Below are 12,607 nucleotides of genomic sequence, written 5' to 3'. Positions count from 1 at the left end.
CGAATGGGAAGGAAAAACTCTGTCCTGTGATCCATGTGGTTTTTAAACCGTCCAGCATTTTCTGACAGGCCTTTATGGAAGCGTTTGCTTTAATATGGCTTTAATGCACTGATATAATGGACAGCTAACCGAGGTCATATTTGAATATTTCACTTCCTTTTTTGCCATCTTTCCTGTATGAAAAACAAGCTTCCTTCTGCTTTATTGCCACAAAACATTGTGTTTGTGCTCGCCCTGCATCATTTCACTGTCCTTCTCAGACTGACACCTACAGCTTGGAGATCTGCTGCAGCTGGAAAAGTGTAACTGCTTTTGTTTCATGTTGTATGCTTAGTCATTTAAAAAAGAAAAACGGGGGGAATAAAATCCCACACTTACAATAAAGAGTAAAGCTGGACATACAAAGTGAATGTACCAAGTCTGTCCCATATTCAGCAAGTGAAAATAAAATAAACAAAAGGTGAATCAAATGGACCATTACGGCAAGCCTGGGATGGTCAATTTGGTAAAGTAAATCCGTTGGGCACAATCTTACTAGAGGCATCATCAGCTAGACTGCATCCTTAAACAACCATGAGCACCTCACAACTCCACAAATAGTTAATTCTAGTATTCCTTTAAGCAGCCGTGTCTTGAAAAGTGGCCCATTTAAGGGCTAATGACCCAAATGTTTCATGCAGGTATAGTCCAGACTGGATTTATTCTCTTGATAATGTTTGAGTGCTCGATGTTTTGGCAATAATGGTTCACACTGAAGTGCTATTGCATTGATATTTGAATCAGTTGGGTTTTTTTTTTATGCCTCAGTAATGCTGGTAACAGCTAGCCTTGTCAGAGATTCCCAGACTAAGTTATGCCACAGGTTTCTCCTTCTGCACACACAAATGTATCTTTCCCTTAACACTAAAAAAAGAACAAGTGCGTTGTGTGTGCCTTCCTTGGAGCGTTAATCTGTCTCTAATGTAAATGTTTTGTGTAAACTGCTGAGTTTAGTTTAGATCTGTGTCTGGATGCTGAGACAGTTCAGTGGGTGGTAGATCGTATGAGTGGGAGTAAGCAGCTCACTCGTCAGCACTCTTCTTTGTTGTTGTCCACGTGCTTCAGTGAAACTGTGTGAACCAAGTGGGAAAATATCAGAGACCTCTGACCTCCACTCCTGAAGACTGTCATTGTCAGCCAATCTGAGACTTAGGTGAGATTTAGCTTTTGATGCAAAGCTGCATATTTTTCATACATTACAGTATACTGTTTAACTAGCAAGAGGCTTGTGACAGGCAAAACAAAAGGTAACACCATCTTCTCATCTACTGTATGACGCGCACGCTGCACTGTCAGCTGTGCTTCCTCTCAATGATTTATTCAATGTATTACAGGCTGAATGTACGCCCAGTGTGCTGTTGCATCTCTCTCTAAAACTTTAAGTCTATTGCCGTCTTTCATTCTCAAAAGAGTTTTTGTATGGTTTATGGTCTGTGGCTGTTTTTATTTTTTGTGGTTTTGGCATGGCTCCTTGTTTCCACTAAAGGAATTTGCTACAGCATATAAGAATCACTTGTTTGCAGCAGGACAACAGAAATTCCTGTCTGAAGATAATAAAGTTGGGTCCACATAGAAGACTGAGCAGCAGAAATGTGGGCTGTTGACATGTATGTAGATTATTAGTGCCTGTGTATCTGTGCTCATAGTACAGTCACAGCAGATCAGTCCCCAATATCCAGACTTCTGCTGCCCTCTAGTGAGTAGAACCATGTTAGTACAGTTGGGGAAAAAAAGAAAGAAGACGTTTTGTCCTCATGCTAAATAGACCGTTTTTCAGAAGACTACACTTCAAATACTGTCAGTTACATTCTGGATTTTGAATATTAAAATATTTTCCATGCATGTGTTGAAAACATGCAGAAACCTGTTAAATCCTAACCCTAAATGGCCACAGGTGACCTAGTGGCTGTCACAAGGTTAGCAGATGAGATGTTCTTGACAGTTTTCACATTTAAGTCAAAGTCTTCTTTAACAAGTTATTTAAAATACATATTTGAAGGATGTGGGTAATTTTTTTTATGCTGCTTTATATTTTCCCTGCATTTCAAGGAAGGAAAATATAATACTTTTGAGCTCATTACAGTTATTTTACAGCTGTGGTTGTTTTTCTCTGCAGTCCACAATAAATCACAGCATAATATAATTAAACTTTCCAGCTGCATTTCCCTAAGGAAAGATTACTTGAAAGAAAGAACATAACATGTACTGAAGTTTGAGAAATAATCAGTTTGGCGATTAGAGTCAGATATAGCAACAGTGTGGTGTCCCAACAATGGATGGTTGTAATAGAAGAGCCCCTGATTCTGGGCACTGCTGGTGGTAGTGACGCACGCAGCTGACAGCTGGAGACTTGGATTGGAGGCTTTGTGAGTGACCAGGTTGAGATGGAAATGGTGAGGAAGCGGTTCACCACAAACATGTCTGAAGGACTGAGAGACAGAATAGTAGTGATGGGCAGATGAAGCTTCATGAAGCACTGAAGCTTTTCATCCATTTGGTTCACCCCAGCGCAAAGCGTCTTGAAGCTTCATTTGCTCTAGCAGGACACCTACTGGACGTAAAAATATTAGTTGGCATGAATTTGAAGAGTGTGGCCTTTTGCACACAGCCTGTAAATGTCAACAACAAAAGGAGTGTGTAAAACATCTATATTGTAGTGATGGCAGTATACTGTGTATATTTACACTGGCAGTATGGACAATGATCATTTGGAAATGCTTAAAATGGAAACAATCATTTACTGTGAGGTGAGGTGTGGTTGGGGTGTGGACAGTAGTTGTGCTTTTGTAACGTTGAGGTATGGACAGCTACACACTGAGGCTTTGAGCCTCAGTCCTGCCTGTTCACATTTTATTCTGTAAAAACCAAATTTTCACTGCTTTTATGACCTTTTTAGTGGGGAGAACATAGCTAGGATTTAACGATTTAACAAATCTTTTGAATCCTTTGTCCTCCACAATGCTAAATGGCTGGGAGTCCTCAATCACCATGCTGACCAGGTCTTCATCTATTTGAGATTGTTCTCCTGAGGAAAGACAACAAAAACAAAGCACAAATATAAATATCACACACGTAACTTATTACAGTTGTATAATATTGTTATATCATTTAGTAACATTACAGCATGCTATATTATCATTGCATTTGATGGCTCACCTGGTCTTGCTCCACAATCGGTGTTCCCCCTATTCTCATGCAAAGCTCTGTAGTGCCTAAGCATGGATGAGGTGTTGTTGTTATATCCCAGCTCCCTGGCACATAGCAAACACTTCACCTTGTACAAAAGTAAAAGCTGCTTAACATAAGTTTTATTGCACCATCAGTATTATGAAAATACATCTTCTGTAGAAATTCACATACCTTGTTGGGAGGAATAAAATCAAAATGTTCCCACACAGGGGAGGACATCCTCCTCTTCTTAGCTGCCTCCATTCTCTCCTGACTTTCTCTCCTCACTCTCATAAACCTCCAAACTGTCTCCAAACTCTCACTAACCGCAACTCTCCATCAAACACCCACATTTTGACTGAAGTCTGAGGGGTTTATATCGCTGTCATAGCTCGTGGCAAATTTCGAACCACTTCATGAACCAGTCACGTGGTACAGCCGGGCAGCTCCCATAAATGAAGCAAGCCTCGATATGCGCATCGCGGAAACGCCCCTCAATTACTCGACACAAGCTTCGAAGCCTCGATACAGAACGTCACCTCACTACAGAATAGCACTGGGATGGAAAGCACAGAGAAGAGAGGCTGATTGGCAGAAGGCAAACCAGAGTGATCCTGCAGGGTTTCCTTCAAATTGGAAAACATCTCTAAATTGGCTTTTGGCTTTAAGTAAAACAAGCAAGTACATCGTCTGTAAGGTTCTCAGTCATGGTCATGGTAATGTAGGGAGCTTGGAAAGAAAAGTGACTGGACTTCTTAAGCAAATACACAGTTTACTTACGAAACACACAGTGTTTCCAAGATGGCGCCAGTGTTCACGGCGGAGCGTCTCTTCAACTTCTGTTTGCTGTTTGTTATTTGTTCTTTTTTTGTGTTGTCTTGATGTGTACGCGGGTTTCACATATCAAACTCTTCTGAATCTTAGGCCTTTGCATCACCAAACACCTGCTCTGAAGTGGAATTCAGAAAATTTTCCCCTGCTTCTGCCGGACTTTTCTAACTGCCTACGCCGCTTACCTTTTTCTCCTCCACACAAGAAGCGATCTAGGAGACGGGGTAAACGAGGCGGTCTCCGTGTTAATCAAGGCTTTTCTAAATTTTCATAATGTGGCTACTCGCAGTGCTTTCATGGATACCCTGCCACCTTCCCATGCTCACTGGGATCACTCAAGCCACAGATTGTTCTGTCATCGCTGGATTCGCCATGTTGGAGCTCATGCTCCCGTGGACCTGCCGGCTGAGGCTCCACCTGTTCAGAGTTGGGTACGGTCTTCCAGAGGCGGTGTGAACCACAGCAACCTTCGTCAACTGAGATATGTTCCAGCCAGCAATAATGCGACCCCTCTCCGGATGGCCCTGCTAAACACAAGATCACTGGCAAATAAAACTTTTGTCTTAAACAACCTTTTTCTCTCATCGGAGTTGGATTACTTTTTCCTGGCGGAAACCTGGCTTCGTCCTGGTGAGTTCTTCTCCTTCTCGGAACTTCTCCCTCCCTCCTGCCAAGTCTGCCTTCCTGTCAGGTATAATTACAAAAAACAGTCCCAAGCCTCGAGTCCTTTTTAAACTCTATGATTAACCCTGATGTCATTACTCATAGAGATGCGTCCCCCGCACTCTGTGATAACTTCCTAGGTATTTCACTGATAAAATCTTAGTCCTAAGGGCTCCATATTTGCCGACATTGGCTGGCCAAGTTCCTGCTTCTCAAGTTCAGATTGTTTTTCAGCAGTTTGAGCCAGTGTCTTTCTCCACCTTAAAGGAGATAATTGGTCACCTTAGAATTTCGAACTCCCCGCATGATATTCTTCCCTTCTTCTATAATAATTCTTGATATTATTATCAAGGCTGGAGCTTGGTTTAAATCATATTTTCAGAGAGGACTTTCTCTGTTGCTATGGGCCAGTAATTTTCTTCTTCTGCCCCTATCCACTGTGGTGTGCCTCAGGGGTCTGTTCTTGGTCCTACTTTGTTCTCCCTGTATATGCTGCCTTTGGGCTCTATTTTCAACAAATATAACATCTCCTTCCACTGCTATGCCGACGACATCCAAATTTACTTCCCCTTGACCTTGGATGTCTCTGACCCACTACAACCTTTGTTCAATTGTCTTCATGATGTTAAAGTTTGGCTATCACAAAACTTTCTCACTTTGAATGAAAATAAAACTGAAGTAATTGTCTTTGATAGTCATACCCCTCTGGGTCAGTTAACAGACACCCTTGGTCCTCTTGCCAGCCATCTCTCTCACACGGTAAGAAACCTTGGAGTGTTTTTGGATAGCTCTCTTAAATTGGAGAAGCAAGTGTCCTCAGTGGTAAAAACTAGCTTTTATCAGTTGCGTTTGATATTGTTACGGATTCAAATATTGGAGATGGATACAAGAGGAAAAACCACAATAACAACACTGGTCCGGCCGGGTTGAGTCAAACGATGATTTTAATGATCACACGCGTGGGAGATGGACACCGTACGCAGACAGCATCAGATCTCGAAATGGTGGAGCATTGATCAAACTCTTATAGCCTCTAGTGGCCCCCACCTTATCATAAAAACCTAAACATTCACATGCTTTCTCTCACACGGCACCTAAGCTACGACCTTCAGGAGAATAATGCAAACCAAAACTACATAATAATTCACAATCTTTAATTAGGGGTCTAACATGGCATAAAATAATATTATAATACCACAATATCAAAGGCGAAGCCCTATATTCCTTTAAAAGTACTTGAAAAACTTATTCATGCATTTGTCACCTCTAGACTGGACTATTGTAACTCTCTATACCTGGGCCTCCAACAATCCTCCCTCTACCGCTTGCAGTTAGTTCAAAATGCTGCTGCACGCTTTCTGACAGATACTAGAAAGTATGATCATATCACCCCAGTTCTAGCTAATTTGCATTGGCTAATTTGCACTAATTTAGCAGTTACCTGACTGAACTCCTCCGCTTGTATAACCCCAGAAGGGCACTAAGATCATTTTGTCAGATGCTCTTAGAACAACTTAGATCCTGGCTGAAGTCCAGAGGTGATCGGGCCTTTGCAATTGCATCACCTAGACTCTGGAATAGTCTCCCCGCTTCTATTCGCACTTCTGAGTCTATACATTATTTTAAAACTCATTTTTTTTACTTTGGCTTTTGGATCAAATTAGTTTTAACTATCATCAGGCCTGTTTTATGTCTGTGACCTTTGATGTTTGTTGGTGTGTTTGTTGTTTGTTTGTTAACTTTTAATCTCTTGCTGTTTTTTTGCTGATTGTTAAGGACTTTGATCAACCCTGTTGTTTGTTCTGAACCTGAACCTGAAATACATCTTCCACCCCTGCCTGCCTCCAGACCACCTTTCATCAACTTCTACTTCTTTCGGCTGCTGTCTTTAGGTGTTGCCACAGTGGATAGTCTGCCTCTATCTCACCTTGTCTCTAGCATCCTCTTCTGTTACGCCTATCCTCTGCATGCCTCCTTCGTTGCATCCATGAACCTCCTCTGAGATTTTTCTCTTTTCCTCCTGCCTGGCTGCTCCATATTTAACATCCTCTGTCCAATATATCCACTAAGCCTCCTCTGCACATGTCCAAACATCTCAGCCTTGTCTTTAACTTTGTCTCCAAACTTCTCAGGCTGAACTGTCTCTTTGATGTCCTCATTTCTAATCCTGTCCAGCCTGGTCACTCCCAATGAAGATCTTTTAAATTCCTGTCCACGTCTCTAAACCATGCATCATAGCAGGTCTCACTACAGTACACTACAGATCACAATGTCATCTGCAAACATCACAGTTCAGAGACTCCTGCGTAACATCATCAGTCAACCTGTTCATCACACGGCAAACAAGGAGCTTGAAGCCAATTTCTGATGTAATCTCACTCCCACCATAAAACCATCTGTTACTCCTACACTTCAACACTGTCCTCATACATGTCCTGCACCATATGAACATGCTTCTCTGCCACTCCTGACTTCCTCATACAGTAGCACAGTTCCTCTCTTTGCACCCTATCATCTGCTTTCCAGACCTCATCTTGCTGAAAGTGAAAAAGTGCAGCTCAAAACTTTCAAAACAAGACCATCCTCTTTCTAAAGAAGTTTTCCTTTTGGACTCAAAAGAATCCCCTCACATGAAGATGGGAGAGGACTGTAAAGCCAGCTGACTTATCTGCAGTCTGTAACTGAGCGTTCTGATGGGATAGGGAAATCTCCGAAAGAGGCAATGATGAGAGTTTTATTACAGAAAACATGTCAGGTTGGGGGAAATGGGGAGTGAGCTGGTAGATATTTCAGAACTGAGTTTTTCATCCAAGAGAGATGGCCTATGGCACAGGAAAGCCAAAATTGGTCACTGGAGAAAACAAGGGAAATACAAAGAACTAGAAGTTTCTGTAGGGAGATCAGGAAGTACTCCTGCTGAGGAGTATATACACTCTTCACCATTTAAAGAGGGAGAGAGGGGGTTGCACCAGAGGAAACAAAAACTGAAATTAAAAATAAATAAATATATGGAGATGCACAGAGTAAGTAAATCTTCAAATTAAGACTGACAAGATTGACAAAATGGAAAACCCCCACAAAGTACAGAGTGAACACAAGAAAGAAAGTTAATCAGAAGCCATTAAGTTACTACAGAGAGAATTGCCCCCTAAGGTATCACTCCTGTGTTAGCTCAGTTGGCCACCTGTGAAACTGGGCTAATTTAAAATTTTTACCCCTCCAAGGAGTTGCTATAGCTCAGTTGGTTCAGCCAGTGATCTGCATGTTGTACATTTGCCTTGGATCAGTCCTGTAAGCCACCCCTCTGCCTGCTCTCTACTGTGGATGTCTAAAAATGGCCAAAAAGGTTTTATTATTATTTATGTGGATCAGCCCCACAGTATATCATGGCTCTTTAAAGTTCATATTTTGCCTCCTGGTCCCTGAGGTGTTGAGCCCCAGCGCCCTCGGTATGGGAGGCATGTACAATATCCACAGAAACCTCAGAATCTCAGCTAAAAGCTCATATAAACCATTTCTACGACCACCAAACACAGTGAAAATAACAACAATTAAAAGAGCAGGTATGTCACTTCACAAAATGTCCATAAACACAAACAACCGAGCCTTATGTGCACAGAACCATGGCTAACCAAGTGAACAATACATTTTCTAAAAGCAGAGATCTCACAGATTCCAACACTGGAAGTTTCATCACGCTCCGACCAAAATTCACTGAACCAGCTGCAAAAGAAGACCACAAATATGTTTGATGCTCGACAAAAATTAACGTGAAATCAGACTTACCTTTTCCACCACTTCCAATGCGGGGTATGATCCTTGGTCATGGCATGTAGTTACTACTTTAAGACACTCCAGGTACGTATAAATCAGCTGTGCAGACGTGAAACCAGTGATCGTTTGATCTCCACTTGAGAGTGAGCGTGTGTGACAGCTTGTGTGTGGTGCCTCTGTGTGGTACTGTGTGAGAGTGTTTGTGTGTGGCTCTAGCTGCTGGTGCCATGTCTCACGGTCTCATGGGTTGCACACGTAGCGCTCACCTAGGGTCCTGCAGCCAGCTGTTCACCTGCCGTGTTGCCTGTGGTCTCGCAGGTTCACGTAGTCATTGGGTCCCTTCTCTCCAGGGAAGAGTTGCTTCTGCACGCTGTATTCCCCTGGCGCATTGCCTGTGTTTCGCCAGTTTACGCAGCCAGCAGGGACCCGTTCGGTAGCTCAGTGAGCCCAGCTTCCTAGCTGTAAAGCACTTCACACAGTTCAGTACGAATAAAGAATAACAAGAGGGAAAAAGTGTTGTAGCTTGTAGCTGTTGCTTATCTGGTAGCTGGAGGAGAGTGTGTTTTTTTTTGTTTGTTTTTTCCTTCTGGATTCGGCTGGCCCTGCCCCCTTGTTACACCAGAGTATGGCCACCCTAATGGGCCATAATGGTGTCGAGTGCAGCATATCCATGCCGTTGGAGGATGGGCAAGATAGATGCATTTTGTGCGTTGGTTCTGAAGATTCCTTATTAGCCAGGGAAGCTCCATAGTCCTGCTTAGACTGTTTATTTTGCCAGCATGGACTAGAGAGGCCGTTTTTTTGCCTCTAAGCACACCGGCCCCCCACTCACTAACGTTCGTAAGGCTAAAGCAGGGAGAGTGGCTACCTCACAGGTGTTTGCCCCTCCCTTGGCCCCGCGTCTGAGCTTGAGCTGGTGAAGAGTGAATATCACCAGGAGGATGTTGACGCTGGGTCTGTCCACTTGGCCCGCTTCTGGCTGGCTCCCTTTAGGTTTGACCTATATTGGTTTGACCTATTTGATATCATGGAGCTGCAGGGCCCTCGAATGGAGGTGCCACTGTTGCCTGATTTCCAAGACCTGGTGCACGGCCACCAACACCGGTGGTCCCCTGCCTGCATAGGGTTTGCTGCTATGCACGGCCAGGAGCAGATCGCCTGTGGGCCCCTTACCCGAGACAATCGCTGTGCTGCTCAGGATGTCACGGCTGTGCTGTGCGGCAGGCAGGATGAAGGACCCAAAATGCAGGACAAGGAAACAGAGAGTTAATTTAGGGTGCAGCTTTATTGCTGGATAAACCTCATTACTCATTACATTATTTGAGGTTCTCGAAAAGTGCTATATAAATGCAATCCATTATTACAACAAACGTGACAAAACAAACTTCAAATGCTGAATTAAAACCTAAACTGGGGACCAGATACCTAGAAACTAAGAATACTCTGGACACGAGGAGACGCCAAACAGATGAAAACACAGACAATAAATAGAAGAGGAAAACGAGGGAATGAGGACCGGACGGGGAAAACAGCTGACACTAATTAACAGACGGGACCAGTGAGACGCAAAACTAGAAACATTAACATAGGGCAGACTGTCAAAGTAAAACAGGAAGTAATGAGAAGACACACACAGACGAGACCAGGAATAGCAGATATGAAAACATAACAGAAACATGAGATACAAAAGCACAGGGAAGGCACCGTAACAGAACTGTGAACTATATTTACAATACAAACAGAAAGCCATAATTCAGAAGCTATAACTTAACTCAAAAACCTGAGCACTAGATCACCAGACCCAGGACCGTGACACAGGAGATGTCACGAGGCCTGCTTAGGCGCTTTGCGAGTGTGTGGAGGCTGTGCCTATTATCCTGTTGATTCCTCTGTGTCAAAGACTGCTTCTGGCGGGGGATAGCTGAGGACTTTAAGGCTGCATGTTCTGAACCTTATTCTAGAACCCATTGTGCTTTTCAGCCGCAGAATCCAAAGATACGTCAGTCCTCTCTGAGACTGTTTTTTGTGTGACCAAACCAGCTGCCTCCGAGACTAAGACTTGTCATGGTCTGGTAAAAAATGTTTTCATAGACATTTGCATGGAAAATGCAAATGTCTATGAAAACATTTGGAAAATGCAAATGTGACAACCCTGCCTTCTTGCCGTAAACCCTGTCCGACTTCCACCTCTCCCAGTAGGGCGAGCTGCAGTAATCTCCCACTGAGGGCTTGAACTGAGAGTCAGCTTAGCATCTGGTGGCCTATCCGATCTTTGCCGCGGTATGTCAGGCGTACCCGGCCAATTCGGACAACGGATTAGCTGTTCATTGCCTTCCATGCCAGGATCCTGAGCAAGTCCAAATCCTGGTTGTCCCACTGGGTGGTAGAGGCAATCCAGCAGGCTTATGCCTCTGCAGGAGTTCCCCTCCCCTCGGGAGTGCGGGCCCATTCAATCCATGGGGTAGCCAGTTCTCTGGCCTTGTGAAGGGGCCCTCCCTCTCTGCCATTTGTGCGGCGGCAACATGGTCCTTGGCTACTGCCTTTACTAGGTTTTACCACTTGAACGTGGCAGCCAGCCCCTCTTTCGTGGAGCAGGTGCTGGGTGCCCGTCAGCAGTAACCTTTGTCTCCTCAGTCGGCCTAGCATTTTGCAGGCTACAATGAGCAGCTGCTTAATTGCAGTCCTTGCGTCTTGTGGGACTCGTTCACGTCAGTCTTGCGTGTGGCAGACTGATGCCTCTGCCCACCTTTGCATTTGGCGGGGCCTTGACAGCGGTGGCGTGTATATATTTGCATTTGTATATAGTTTGTCTGTACACTTTCACTCTAGGGTTTCGGTTGCACTGTCTCCTTGCGGGGGTGTCTTAAAGAGTTACCCCGTACATATGGAATATGTAACGGAGTGGAGAGATAGTCTTGATCTGATAGAGAATGTACGGTTACACTGTAACCTTGGTTCTCTGAGTAAGAGCCTCTCGCTCCAGCTTCAGGCCACTCGGAGACGCGTTATGATCAAATTGTCACCAGTTTCACATCTGCACAGCTGATTTATACATAAGCTTTGGGGCGTGGCCAAGCTAGCCAGAGTGTCTTAAAGAAGTATCCGCACGCTACAACCAAGGGGGGGGGGGGTCACACTCCATGCATATGGAATATGTAATGGAGTGGAGAGCTAGTCTCTCACTCAGATTAACTCCAGATTAACTTGAACACACCCATCAAAAATTATCGGCCCAGTTACAGACATTTGATTAGACGAGGGCAAGTGTCATAAATTTTGGGTGTGTTTGTCACCTTGCAAGTTCTTATTGGTGGAACTGATGTAAACATGGTGATTTTATTATGATTCTGTGGGCTCAAATGATTAAAAAGAGGGGTTAAATATTCCAAATCGGCTAATAGAAGCCGAAGTTACAGCCCTTCATTTTTTAAAGGGAAAAGGCCTATTTCCAAATTGCCATTACACAAAGGGAACTTTGCGTAAAAAGGGCCGATGTGTGCGTGTCTGGGTAATTCCTCCAAAAATATTCAAAATACAAGCATTTTTAGGCATGTAAATAAAGTTAAATCATTTCTGCTTTTCAATACCTATGAAATTTGAACTGGCAGATGGTGCCAGAATGTGCTCAATGGCAAAATACCTGACTATGAGTTTATAAAACCCACTGTAACATTTCTGTTTCACTTCAGCAGCATCAATCTTTGCATGCATATTGTCCATTTGCTGACTCTTGGTTTTCTGGAGCCTATTGTTTTCTGAAGCACATTTTCAAAGTGGTTTTATCCGATAAAATCCAGCCTCAGTTACTTTGACACAGTAACATCTGTTGTAATATTACACCTCTGATAAAATCTCACAAGTGTTAGCTTTATTTTAAAACCAAGATTGTTTACACAGAGTTTAAAATTCCAGAGAAATGCATTTCATTTTAGACGTCATTTTCGAGCAGGAACCTCAGAAAGACCCTTGGGGCTTGAGAGGTTCTGCCAATCACCCCCCAGGACACTTGGAAAGCACTTATAAATATTCTACGTAAATAAAAATGACTCCACTCTCTTTCAAAGTCACTGATCAGTTGGTCCTGGCTTCACACACATCTGTTCATTCTAAATGTTTGATACAGATGATGAAG

This window comes from Maylandia zebra, linkage group LG16 (assembly GCF_041146795.1).
Source record: "Maylandia zebra isolate NMK-2024a linkage group LG16, Mzebra_GT3a, whole genome shotgun sequence".
Classification (NCBI taxonomy): Eukaryota; Metazoa; Chordata; class Actinopteri; order Cichliformes; family Cichlidae; genus Maylandia; species Maylandia zebra.
The sequence above is the reverse complement of the archived record's forward strand: the minus strand, read 5'-3'. Positions refer to the sequence as shown.